Source organism: Triticum dicoccoides, chromosome 3B (genome assembly GCF_002162155.2).
Source record: "Triticum dicoccoides isolate Atlit2015 ecotype Zavitan chromosome 3B, WEW_v2.0, whole genome shotgun sequence".
Taxonomy (NCBI): Eukaryota; Viridiplantae; Streptophyta; class Magnoliopsida; order Poales; family Poaceae; genus Triticum; species Triticum dicoccoides.
This window is the reverse complement of record NC_041385.1, coordinates 718212080-718225993: the sequence shown is the minus strand read 5'-3', so window position 1 is coordinate 718225993 and position 13914 is coordinate 718212080. Positions and strand designations below refer to the sequence as shown.

At 43.0% G+C, this 13914-nt stretch overlaps 1 pseudogene; it reads left to right on the top strand.

Annotated features, from left to right (window-relative positions):
- The first annotated feature begins 1246 nt into the window (after positions 1-1246).
- LOC119279858 lies at positions 1247-4973 on the top strand (annotated as a pseudogene).
- Positions 4974-13914: the final 8941 nt, after the last annotated feature.

Genomic DNA, 13914 nt, shown 5'->3' with positions numbered 1-13914 from the left:
TTTCTCAGAACACTTTTTTAAAATAATTGCCGTATTACAAGTTTGTTATTTTTCCTGGTAACTTGGCCACATATAATGACACAATGCGATGGTTTCCCAATTTTTTGATTTTTTTGAATTTTTTATGCCCGTTTCAAAATGCGGTCAAAACGGCGGGACTGACCGTTCCTAGCTAGTGGTTGATTCTTGGAATTTTTTTGGTGTTTCTCTGATTAAATAGATACTTATGTACCTAGAAATGATTTTTGGAAAAAATAAAGAGCAAACTACGAGGTAGCTACAGTTCAAATTTGACCCGCTTCCAACTGAATCGGCGGGAATTTGTCTTTTTCATGAGAGGTGGATCAAAACTTTTTACACCCAACCATTTGGTCAATTGTGCATCAAATATGTCCTAGTATTTTAGAAAATTGATTTAGTAAAATTTTGCAACAAATATTTGGTAGGTCCTTCACAAAAAATCCTCTTTTCGGGCACTCAAAAAATGAAAAATGAATTTTCCGTGCAATTACGACTAATTTAGAAGGTCATAACGTGTACTGGATTCTGATTGGTCCATGGACATGTCACGCGGATCGTGCTCAAACACCGTCGGATGCTCTCGGATCGGACGGCAGTCCTTTCTCCCTCACCCCGCTCCCCCTATTTGTCTCAAAAAAGAAAAAGAAAAAAGAAAACTCCCTCACCCTCTCACCCCACGAACCCTAGCGCTCCAGATCCACCTCACGCGCTCCCTCTCCCACATCGCCGCCGCCACCCCGCCGATTCAGATCCGACACCGCTGCCCACGCCCGCGCACCACTACCCGCTCCTCCGCCCGTCCCGGAGGCCTCAGTCGGCGCCCTCCATCGCATGGCCGCCGCGCTCGTCCCGCCCTCGGTGCCGCACCTCCACCGCCATCTTTGCTGGCTCCTCGCCGACGCCTCCGCCCCTTCCTCGTCCATGCGCCTCTGCTCAGGCTCACATCGGGCTTCTCATCATCCTCCTCGACCTGCTCCTCCCGCCCGCGCTCCTCTCCAACTTCCTCCCCGCCGGTGCCCCCTCCTTTCCACTCCCCTCCCCTCCCCTCCATGGGCCAGATCCGCACCGTGCGGCGTTTCCGCATCCGCATCCGCGCCACCAGCACGCCCAAACCGCGGCCGAGGAGAGGAGCCCCGCAGCCACCACACCCTCCTCCTTCCACCTCCAGAGCTCTCCCTCCCTCCCCCTCTTCGCGCCTCAAACCCTAGCCCGTGCGCGGGCGGCCATGGCGATCGAGCTCTGGATCATCAGCACCCTCTTCTCCAAGAGCAAGATCAGCAATGCAACGTCCACAAGGAGAGGCTATGGTATGCTAGCTATGAATCCCTTTCTCTTCTTCTTCTCCTTCTTCTGGTTTCCTTCATCCCGCATCTGATTCCTGCGTTCTCTGCAGTTTGCTCACTCTGATCTGCTATAGTATAGTCTGCTTCAGCTTGTGAAGGAAGGGGGCCAGCCAAGGAGAAGCTGCTGTGCTGCACGTCGTCTATAGGATCGACATCGAAGTAGTAAGTCCCTGCCCCTCGTCCCCTCCATGCCCATCTTCGTTCGCATTAACCACCATGGCCATGGCCAGTTTTTCAGCAGCAGTCAGTGTCACACACGCCAAACCCAAAATCAATTTCGCGTTATAATAGCATTTAAAATTCAGATCTGGGACAATGATTCTACCCTATAAAACGATTCAATGCTGCTAGTCTCAGGGGTTTGAATTGGCCTTAGCACATACGAATGGAAGTGATGCATACATACAGGTTATAAGTTGTCCTTTACATATACCTTACCCACACACAATGTTTAGTTGCCAGCCTGCAAGAATGCTATTCATTTTCTAGTATGAGTGTACATTCTCCCTTAGGTCTGGTGTTAGTTTCGTCCTTCCCTGTGTGTGTTCTCTCCTAATGCTACAAGTTTCCATGCAGGCAACCTCCATGGATGACGTCGACGATGAAAACAATGATGAGGGGCCTGTAACAAGAACGAGAGCCCTCTTGCTCACAGGGGCGTTGACCCGTGATGCGGTCTTTGCCGCGGAGTTCCAGAGTTCAAGCATCGAATCGTCGACGCCGTCAGTAACAAGCAGGTTCGACATCTTTCTCGGTTCTTTCCCCTGCATTCCTTTGGTACCAGAACTAGTAGTATATGTAATTTGTGCAGATGCAATTGAACTGAATTAACTCGGTCCGCTGTAGTTTCATTCAGTTTGGATTTTTTTTGAAATGTGACCGACTTGGATTGGATGGTAGATGGTTTAGTTCATGTGAAGCATCCCTCTTACAGTAAAGAATGCAGTTTGAGGATAATCTGCCAATTCTTCTGTAGTGGATATAAAATAATTAGGCATTTCTAAATTGTCTTGAATTTCCCTGAACTGAAAAATGGACTGATCGACTTGCTGCCTGTGCTACTAAACATAAAACTGAAAAACCTTTTACTGCCATTTTGTAGGTACTTTCCATAATGAACTTGGTTTCTGTTCACACACATGTACTGCTACATTATCCTATACATGTTGTCTGAATTATGTGAGAGGATACTGCCATTTTGTTGGTACTTTCCATATTGAATTCATTGTAGCAGACATCAGCAGGTTTTAGATGTAGCACTCTTTACTTTTGTCGCTGGTTTACATTTGTCAATCCTAGGAATTAATTAGTGCCTTCTGTTTTGACTCTAGATTTGAATAGTGCCCAGGTAGTGTTCATTAGTAGGTTAAAAGGACGTTCAGCTTATTTATTAAATCATGATGTACAAAAGGTTTAGCTACGTGGGACTCCCAAGTCTGCAACTATAGTAGAAATAATGCCATGGAGCAAGAGTTCTGTTGGGCATCCTTTGCATTTCTCTTGTCATGTTCCATGCTTCACAACATGTGGGTAAACATATCAGTACACACGCACACTGCAGTTTGTAATGTCATTTAATAGGGGATGCATTAGGGTACTTTATTTCCATTATAAACTAATAATAATTAAGAGCTTAGTAAGGTAACAATAACCTAGCATATATAGTAGAATATTAGATGTGCTTGTATAAATAGAATGCAGAGTTTAGAAATGAACTGAAATCTGAGAGCAGGAAGTGGTAGGCTTAATTTCATTTAGAAAAATAGGTGTACTGCAGCACCATATATTAAGGTAATTCCTCATCCAAAACAAATTGGAGGGGAAGATAGTCAAGTTAGCGACCCAGTTTTCATTCTGTGGGCTTTCCTTTCTTCAATGCTATGTTATGGTAGTCCATCCTGTACGTTTCCAGGTTTTCTAACTATATGCAAAACTTCCTGTAGGCTCGGTGAGGGATGCTCCACCAGCATCCTGCTACTTGGCGGTGGACGACAAGGACTTCCTCGTGCACGAGATGATTGGCGCACTATTCTGCTGTTGCCAAGTAGAGGAATAAGAGGATATATGAAGTTTACTATTGATGTTTCATGTAGGTGGGGTTACCCAATGTTGGCAAATCAACTTTCTTTAACATATTAACAAAGGCGGGCTCCCGCGCCGGCAACTCCAGGTCCCGACCCCTCCCTCCCTCGTCTCCCTGTCTCGTTTTTGTTTCCCGTAGTGGCTGCTGCTATTTCACGTCGGGTTCTGACTCGGTTTGGTTTGCTGTTGTTGTTTCCGTTGTGGTGGCGCAGGCTTGCGGTGAAGAAGATCAAGGCTGAGAAGGACCCCAACAAGCCCACGCGCCCCGAGCGCTTTCTTCATCTTCATTTGAGTCCCAGTCTTGGTTCCTGGTTCGATTCGTGTTGCTTCTGTGGTGTGGCGTCGCGTCCTGACCGAGGATTTGGTGCGTGTTTCGTCTTCGCAGGGACAACTTCAGGAAGGAGTACAAGGAGAAGCACCCCGGCGTCAAGCTGGTCTCCGTGGTAAGCGTCCCCCATCCGCCTTTGTCTCATTGTTTGTTCGAACTGGTGGTGCTGCGAGATGAGTTTCCTTGTGAATTTTGTGTCCTGATATGGTTTAGGTTGGTTGAATTGCAGATTGGCAAGGCCGGTGGTGAGAAGTGGAAGTCCATGAGTGATGCTGTAAGTTGCACGTCTCCCCTCCCCTCTCTGTCACCGCTCAATTCAGTGCCGATTTACTTGTTTTTGTCTTACTTTGCCTAGTGTTCGAACCAGTTGGTTAGTTAGATTTTGAATGGCAGTAGCAGCAAACTGATTTTTATCAAATATATCTCTATTACCGCTCAATTCGGTGCCGGTTTTCCAATGGCAGTAGCAGTAAACTGATTTTTATCAATTATATCTTATGGAAGTTTAGGCGCAATGTGTTGCAGTGAAGTATTTTGCATGACTTGCACTTGTGCAATGAATTCATATTGTGTCTATGTTTTCTTGTATGAATGAGTATCTCATTTTAACTAGCTGGAGAACGAAAAGCATGGTACTAGCTGAATTTCTGTTGTCATTCTAAATAACTGTCCTTTTTTGAAACCCTTCCTAATTTGTTTGCAGCCCTTCCTAATTTTTTGTTCTTGTTCTATTTGGAAATGGATGCAGCAGGTGCTCTGCTCTTGCACACGTCTGGCACCGTCTCCGGCGCGGTGGTTCTTCTTGAGGCGACCGGCGTGATGGCGGCTTTGTACGGCGGTGACCACAAGCTCTCTGGTGAGTCGGCTCCATCTTCTAGCCCTAGCTCCCTATTTTCTGCTCCTATAGCATGCTCTGTTGGTTTAGAACACTAGCAGCAGTAGCCTACCGTGTATGCGTACTAAACAGCAGGAGCTCAATCACCTTGTGTACACTAGCAGCTTGCTTACACACTTGTCACTTGCTTGTGGTAGCCATTACGTAGCTGAATCATGTCCGTGTCTACTAATCATCAATTCATAGTATTTGGCTTCTGTGTGATGGTCTGCGACTATTTTATGGTGATGTGGATATACTTTCTGATTTAAAGTTACTAATATTTTTTGTTTTGTTTCTTTCTCCGGTGCGAGGAAAGTTGTGAGTAGACGTCAAAGATGCCTACTTGCTTGGCTGCTACAGTGATGCATGCGCCGGTCAAGCAAGCACACATGCGTATACGTACATGTTAGGATAGTAGTAGATGTGCCATAATTCCTGTGTAAGGAAATGTATTCCTGAGATGATTTTGTTATGTTATCTAAACCTAGGAGATGTGTTATGTGATGTGATATGATGGATTATTTGAATTCGACATTGAGTTTTCCTGATTTGAATATGAAACAATGTCGGATGCGTGTGTGTAACTGGATTAAAGAGGTCTTGTGCCCAAACAATTTTGTCCAAACATTTATTTCAAAATCCGAGATCTAATAGTGGACAACTAATTGGGTTGAAACATGCCATAGCCCAACAAGCATTGGTCTGTTTAAAAAGTGAAACAAAAAAAGCTTCAAAAAATAAAAAAAATATTGCAAAAAAGGCCGAGGCCCCCTAATATGGAAGTATGGCCCGTGCAGAAATTGACAGAAAAATACACTAAAAAGGCCGAATTAATGGGCTCGGCCCATATAAACACCGAATTGGACCGGGCTGAATCTTGTGCCACATCAGATTGCCACGTCGGATGCCTACGTGGCCTGGGGAGGCTGCTAGTGACCAAAACAAGACAGTAGGCATATTTTGGTCGTAAACGTCCACGACTTTCTCACAGAGAAGGTTGTTAATTTCAGTTTACGACCGCCAGCTTTTGACCTTCTGTTTTTGGTCAAAAAAGGTCGCAAATGAAAAACAATGATCTTTTAGTGACCAATAGTCAAGGTCACAAGTTGACATATTTCTTGTAGTGGTTCCCCTATAGTGGCATCATGAGCTAGGTCTATGCGTAGTTCTCTTTGCACAAGTAGAACACAAATTTGTTGTGGGTGTAGATGTTGTCAACTTTCTTGCCACTACTAGTCTTATTTTGCTTCAGCGGTATTGTGGGATGAAGCGGCCCGGACCGACCTTACACGTACGCTTACGTGAGACAGGTTCCACCGACTGACATGCACTAGTTGCATAAGGTGGCTAGCGGGTGTCTGTCTCTCCCACTTTAGTTGGAGCGGATTCGATGAAAAGGGTCCTTATGAAGGGTAAATAGAAGTTGACAAATCACGTTGTGGCTTTTACGTAGGTAAGAAAACGTTCTTGCTAGAACCCTATTGCAGCCACGTAAAACATGCAACAACAACTAGAGGACGTCTAACTTGTTTTTGCAGCATATGATTTGTGATGTGATCTGGCCAAAAGTTGTGATGAATGATGAATGATATATTGTGATGTATGAGATCATGTTCTTGTAATAGGAATCACGACTTGCATGTCGATGAGTATGACAACCGACAGGAGCCATAGGAGTTGTCTTAATTATTGTATGACCTGCGTGTCAATGATTTAACGCCATGTAATTGAAGGAAATATGCCCTAGAGGCAATAATAAAGTTATTATTTATTTCCTTATATATCATGATAAATGTTTATTATTCATGCTAGAATTGTATTAACCGGAACATAATACATGTGTGAATACACAGACAAACATAGTGTCACTAGTATGACTCTACTTGACTAGCTCGTTTATCAAAGATGGTTATGTTTCCTAGCCATGGACAAAAGAGTTGTCACTTGATTAACGGGATCACATCATTAGGAGAATGATGTGATTGACTTGACCCATTCCGTTAGCTTAGCACTTGATCGTTTAGTTTCTGCTATTGCTTTCTTCATGACTTATACATGTTCCTATGACTATGAGATTATGCAACTCCTGTTTACCGGAGGAACTCTTTGTGTGCTACCAAACGTCACAACATAACTGGGTGATTATAAAGGAGTACTATAGGTGTCTCCAAAGGTACATGTTGGGTTGGCGTATTTCGAGATTAGGTTTTGTCACTCCGATTGTGGGAGAGGTATCTCTGGGCCCTCTCGGTAATGCACATCACTATAAGCCTTGCAAGCAATGTAGCTAATGAGTTAGTTACAGAATGATGCATTACGTAACGAGTAAAGAGACTTGCCGGTAATGAGATTGAACTAGGTATTAGATACCGACGATCGAATCTCGGGCAAGTAACATGCCGGTGACAAAGGGAACAACGTATGTTGTTATGCGGTTTGACCGATAAAGATCTTCATAGAATATGTAGGAGCCAATATGAGCATCCAGGTTCCGCTATTGGTTATTGACCAAGAATAGTTCTAGGTCATGTCTACATAGTTCTCGAACCCGTAGGGTCCGCACGCTTAACGTTATGATGACAGTTTTATTATGAGTTTATATATTTTGATGTACCGAAGGTTGTTCGGAGTCCCGGATGTGATCCAGGACATGACGAGGAGTCTCGAAATGGTCGAGACATAAAGATTGATATATTGGAAGCCTATATTTGGATATCGGAATCGTCCCGGGAGAAACCTGGATTTTTCCGGAGTACCGGGGGTTACCGGAACCCCCCGGGGGTTATTGGGCCTACATGGGCCATGAGGGAGAAGAGGAGGGCCGGCCAGGGCAGGCTGCGCGCCCCCTCCCCCCTAGTCCGAATAGGACAAGGAGGGGGGGCGCCCCCCTTTCCTCTTTCCCCTCCCCCCTTTCCTTCTCCACCAAGGCAAGAGGGGGGAGTCCTACTCCCGGTGGGAGTAGGACTCCTCCAGGCGCACCCCTTGGGGGCCGGCCGCACCTCGCCCTCCCTCCTTTATATACGGGGGCAGGGGGGCACCCTAGGACACACAAGTTGATCTTCATGATCGTTCCTTAGCCGTGTGCGGTGCCCCCCTCCACCATATTCCACCTCGGTCATATCGTAGCGGTGCTTAGGCGAAGCCCTGCGTCGGTAGAACATCATCATCGTCACCACGCCATCGTGCTGATGGAACTCATCCCAGACACCCTGTTGGATCGGAGTCCGGGGATCATCATTGAGCTAAACGTGTGCTGAACTCGGAGGTGCCGTACGTTCGGTACTTGGATCGGTCGGATCGTGAAGACGTACGACTACATCAACCGTGTTGTCATAACGCTTCCGCTATCGGTCTACGAGGGTATGTGGACAACACTCTCCCCTCTCGTTACTATGCATCACCATGATCTTGCGTGTGCGTAGGATTTTTTTTGAAATTACTACGTTCCCCAACAGTGGCATCCGAGCCTGGTTTTATGCGTAGATGTCATATGCATGAGTAGAACACAACTGAGTTGTGGGCGATACAAGTCATACTGCTTACCAGCATGTCATACTTTGGCTCAGCGGTATTGTGAGATGAAGCGGCCCGGACCGACATTATGCGTACGCTTACGCAAGACTGGTTTCACCGTTACGAGCACTCGTGCTTAAAGGTGACTGGCGGGTGTCTGTCTGTCTCACTTTAGCTGAATCGAGTGTGGCTACGCCCGGTCCTTGCGAAGGCTAAAACAGCATTAACTTGACGAACTATCGTTGTGGTTTTGATGCGTAGGTAAGAACGGTTCTTGCTAAAGCCCATAGCAGCCATGTAAAATTTGCAACAACAAAGTAGAGGACGTCTAACTTGTTTTTGCAGGGCATGTTGTGATGTGATATGGTCAAGACGTGATGCTATATTTTATTGTATGAGATGATCATGTTTTGTAACCGAAGTTATCGGCAACTGGCAGGAGCCATATGGTTGTCGCTTTATTGTATGAAATGCAAACACCCTGTAATTGCTTTACTTTATCACTAAACGGTAGCGATAGTCATAGAAGCAATAGATGGTGTAACGACAACGATGCTACGATGGAGATCAAGGTGTCGCGCCGGTGACGATGGTGATCACGACGGTGCTTCGAAGATGGAGATTGCAAGCACAAGATGATGATGGCCATATCATATCACTTATATTGATTGCATGTGATATTTATCCTTTATGCATCTTATCTTGCTTTGATTGACGGTAGCATTTTAAGACGATCTCTCACTAAATTATCAAGAAGTGTTCTCCCTGAGTATGCACCGTTGTGAAAGTTCTTCGTGCTGAGACACCACGTGATGATCGGGTGTGATAGGCTCTACGTTCAAATACAACGGGTGCAAAACAGTTGCACACGCGGAATACTCAGGTTAAACTTGACGAGCCTAGCATATAACAGATATGGCCTCGGAACACGGAGACCGAAAGGTCGAGCGTGAATCATATAGTAGATATGATCAACATATTGATGTTCACTGTTGAAACTACTCCATCTCACGTGACGATCGGACATGGTGTAGTTGATATGGATCACGTAATCACTTAGAGGATTAGAGGGATGTCTATCTAAGTGGGAGTTCTTAAGTAATATGATTAACTGAACTTAAATTTATCATGAACTTAGTCCTGGTAGTATTTTGCAAATTATGTTGTAGATCAATAGCTTGCGTTGTTGCTTTCATATGTTTATTTTGATATGTTCCTAGAGAAAATTGTGTTGAAAGATGTTAGTAGCAATGATGCGGATTGGATCCGTGATCTAAGGTTTATCCTCATTGCTGCACAGAAGAATTATGTCCTTAATGCACCGCTAAGTGACAAACCTATTGCAGGAGAAGATGCAGACGTTATGAACGTTTGGCTAGCTCAATATGATGACTACTTGATAGTTTAGTGCACCATGCTTAAACAGCTTAGAATCGGGACTTCAAAGACGTTTTGAACGTTATGGACCATATGAGATGTTTTAGGAGTTGAAGTTAATATTTCAAGCAAATACCCGAGTTGAGAGATATGAAGTCTCCAACAAGTTCTATAGCTAAAAGATGGAGGAGAATCGCTCAACTAGTGAGCATGTGCTCAGATTGTCTAGGTACTACAATCGCTTGAATCAAGTGGGAGTTAATCTTCCAGATTAGATAGTGATTGACAGAATTCTCTAGTCACCACCACCAAGTTAGTAGAACTTCGTGATGAACTATATACAAGGGATGATGAAAACAATTCCCAAGCTCTTCGCGATGCAAAAATCGGTGAAGGTAGAAATCAAAGAAAAACATCAAAGTGTTGATGATGGACAAGATCACTAGTTTCAAGAAAAGGGCAAAGGGAAGAAGGGGAACTTCAAGAAGAACAACAAGCAAGTTGCTGCTCAAGTGAAGAAGCCCAAGTCTGGACCTAAGCCTAAGACTAAGTGATTCTACTGCAAAGGGACATGTCACTGGAAGTGGAACTACCCCAAGTATTTGGCGGATAAGAAGGATGTCAAAGTGAACATAGGTATATTTGATATACATGTTATTGATGTATACTTTACTAGTGTTTATAGCAACCCCTTGGTATTTGATACTGGTTCAGTTGCTAAGAGTAGTAACTCAAAACGGGAGTTGCAGAATAAACAGAAACTAGTTGAGGGTGAGGTGACGATGTGTGTTGGAAGTAGTTCCAAGATTGATATGATCATCATCGCACACTCCCTATACTTTCGGGATTAGTGTTGAACCTAAATAAATGTTATTTGGTGTTTGCGTTGAGCATGAATGTGATTTGATCATATTTATTGCAATACGGTTATTCATGTAAGTTAGAGAATAATTGTTGTTCTGTTTACATGAATAAAACCTTCTATGGTCATACACCCAATGAAAATGGTTTGTTGGATCTCGATTGTGTGATACACATATTCATAATATTGAAGCCAAAAGATGTAAAGTTAATAATGATAGTGCAACTTATTTGTGGCACTGACATTTAGGTCATATTGGTGTAAAGCGCATGAAGAAACTCCATGCTGATGGGCTTTTGGAATCACTTGATTATGAATCACTTGATGCTTGCGAACCATGCCTCATGGGCAAGATGACTAAGACTCCGTTCTTCGGAACAATGGAGCGAGCAACAGATTTGTTGGAAATAATACATACTGATGTATGAGATCCAATGAGTGTTGATGCTCGTGGCAAGTATCGTTATTTTTTGACCTTCACAGATGATTTGAGCAGATATGGGTATATCTACTTAATGAAGCACAAGTCTGAAACATTTGAAAAGTTCAAAGAATTTCAAAGTGAAGTGGAGAATCATCGTAACAAGAAAATAAAGTTTTTGTGATTTGATTGCAGAGACAAATATTTGAGTTACGAGTTTGGTCTTCAATTAAAACAATGTGGAATAGTTTCACAAACTCACGCCACCTGGAACACCACAATATAATGGTGTGTCCGAATGTCGTAATCGTACTTTACTAGATATGGTGCGATCTATGATGTCTCTTATCAGTTTACCACTATCGTTTTGGGGTTATGCATTAGAGACAGCTGCATTCACGTTTAATAGGGCACCATCTAAATCCGTTGAGACGACACCGTATGAACTATGGTTTAGCAGTAAACCTAAGCTGTCGTTTCTTAAAGTTTGGAGTTGCGATGCTTATATGAAAAAGGTTTTCAACCTGATAAGCTCGAACCCAAATCGGAGAAGTGCGTCTTCATAGAATACCCAAAGGAAACTGTTGGGTACTCCTTCTATCACAGATCCAAAGGCAAAACACTCGTTGCTAAGAATGGATCCTTTCTAGAGAAGGAGTTTCTCTCGAAAGAAGTGAGTGGGAGGAAAGTAGAACTTGATGAGGTAATTGTACCTTCTCCCAAATTGGAAAGTTGTTTATCACAGAAATCAGTTCTAGTGATTGCTACACCGATTAGCGAGGAAGCTAATGATGATGATCATGAAACTTCAAATCAAGTTACTACAGAACCTCGTAGGTATTCCAGAGTACGGTCCGCACCAGAGTGGTACGGTAATCCTATTCTGGAAGTCATGTTGCTAGACCATGATGAACCTATGAACTATGAGGAAGCGATGAGGAGCCCAGATTCCGCAAAATGGCTTGAGGCCATGAAATCTGAGATGGAATCCATGTATGAGAACAAAGTGTGGACTTTGGTGGAGTTGCCCGATGATCGGCAAGCCATATTGTATAAATGGATCTTCAAGAGGAAGATAGATGCTGATAGTAGTGTTACTATCTACAAAGCTCGACTTGTCGCAAAAAGGTTTTTTTGACAAGTTCAAGGTGTTGAATATGATGAGATTTTCTCACTCGTATCGATGCTTAAATCTGTCCGAATCATGTTAGCAATCGCCACATTTTATGAAATCTGGCAAAAGGATGTCAAAACTGCATTCCTTAATGGATTTATTATAGAAGAGTTGTATATGATGCAACCAGAAGGTTTTGTCAATCCTAAAGGTGCTAACAAAGTGTGCAAGCTCCAGCGATCCATCAATGGACTGGTGCAAGCATCTCGGAGTTAGAATATATGCTTTGATGAGTTGATCAAAGCATATGGTTTTATACAGACTTTTTGAGAAGCCTGTATTTACAAGAAAGTGAGTGGGAGCTCTGTAGCATTTCTAATATTATATGTGGATGACATATTGTTGATTGGAAATGATATAGAAATTTTGGATAGCATGAAAGGATACTTGAATAAGAGTTTTTCAAAGCAAGACCTCGTTGAAGCTGCTTACACATTGAGCATCAAGATCTATATAGATAGATCAAGACGCTTGATAAGATTTTTCAATGAGCACATACCTTGATAATTTTTTTGAAATAGTTCAAAATGGAACAGTCAAAGAAGGAGTTCTTGCCTGTGTTGCAAGGTGTGAAGTTGAGTAAGACTCAAGACCCGACCATGGCAGAAAATAGAAAGAGAATGAAAAGTCATTCCCTATGCCTCAGTCATAGGTTCTATAAAGTATGCTATGCTATGAACCAGACCTATTGTATACCTTGCTCTGTGTTTGGAAAAGGAATACAATTTTGATCTAGTAGTAGATCACTAGACAACGGTCAAGAATATCCTTAGCGAGGACTAAGGAAATACTTCTCGATTATGGAGGTGATAAAAGAGCCCGTCGTAAAGAGTTACATCGGGGCAAGCTTTTACACCGATCCAGATGACTCTAAGTCTCAATCTGGATACATATTGAAAGTGGGAGCAATTATCTAGAGTAGCTCCATGCAGAGCATTGTAGACATAGAATATTTGCAAAATACATACGTCTCTGAATGTGACAGACCCGTTGACTAAACTTCTCTCACGAGCAAAACATGATCATACCTTAGTACTCTTTTGGGTGTTAATCACATAGCGATGTGAACTAGATTATTGACTCTAGTAAACCCTTTGGGTGTTGATCACATGATGATGTGAACTATGGGTATTAATCACATACAGATGTGAATATTGGTGTTAAATCACATGGCGATGTGAACTAAATTATTGACTCTAGTGCAAGTGGGAGACTGAAGGAAATATGCCCTAGAGGCAATAATAAAGTTATTATTTATTTCCCTATATATCATGATAAATGTTTATTATTCATGATAGAATTGTATTAACCGGAAACATAATACATGTGTGAATACATAGACAAACATAGTGTCACTAGTATGCCTCTACTTGACTAGCTCGTTTATCAAAGATGGTTATGTTTCCTAGCCATGGACAAAAGAGTTGTCATTTGATTAACGGGATCACATCATTAGGAGAATGATGTGATTGACTTGACCCATTTCGTTAGCTTAGCACTTGATCGTTTAGTTTCTGCTATTGCTTTCTTCATGACTTATACATGTTCCTATGACTATGAGATTATGCAACTCCCGTTTACCGGAGGAACACTTTGTGTGCTACCAAACGTCACAACGTAACTGGGTGATTATAAAGGAGTATTACAGGTGTCTCCAAAGGTACATGTTGGGTTGGCGTATTTCGAGATTAGGTTTTGTCACTCCGATTGTCGGAGAGGTATCTCTGGGCCCTCTCGGTAATGCACATCACTATAAGCCTTGCAAGCAATGTAGCTAATGAGTTAGTTACGGAATGATGCATTACATAACGAGTAAAGAGACTTGCCGGTAACGAGATTGAACTAGGTATTAGATACCGACGATCGAATCTCGGGCAAGTAACATGCCGATGACAAAGGGAACAACGTATGTTGTT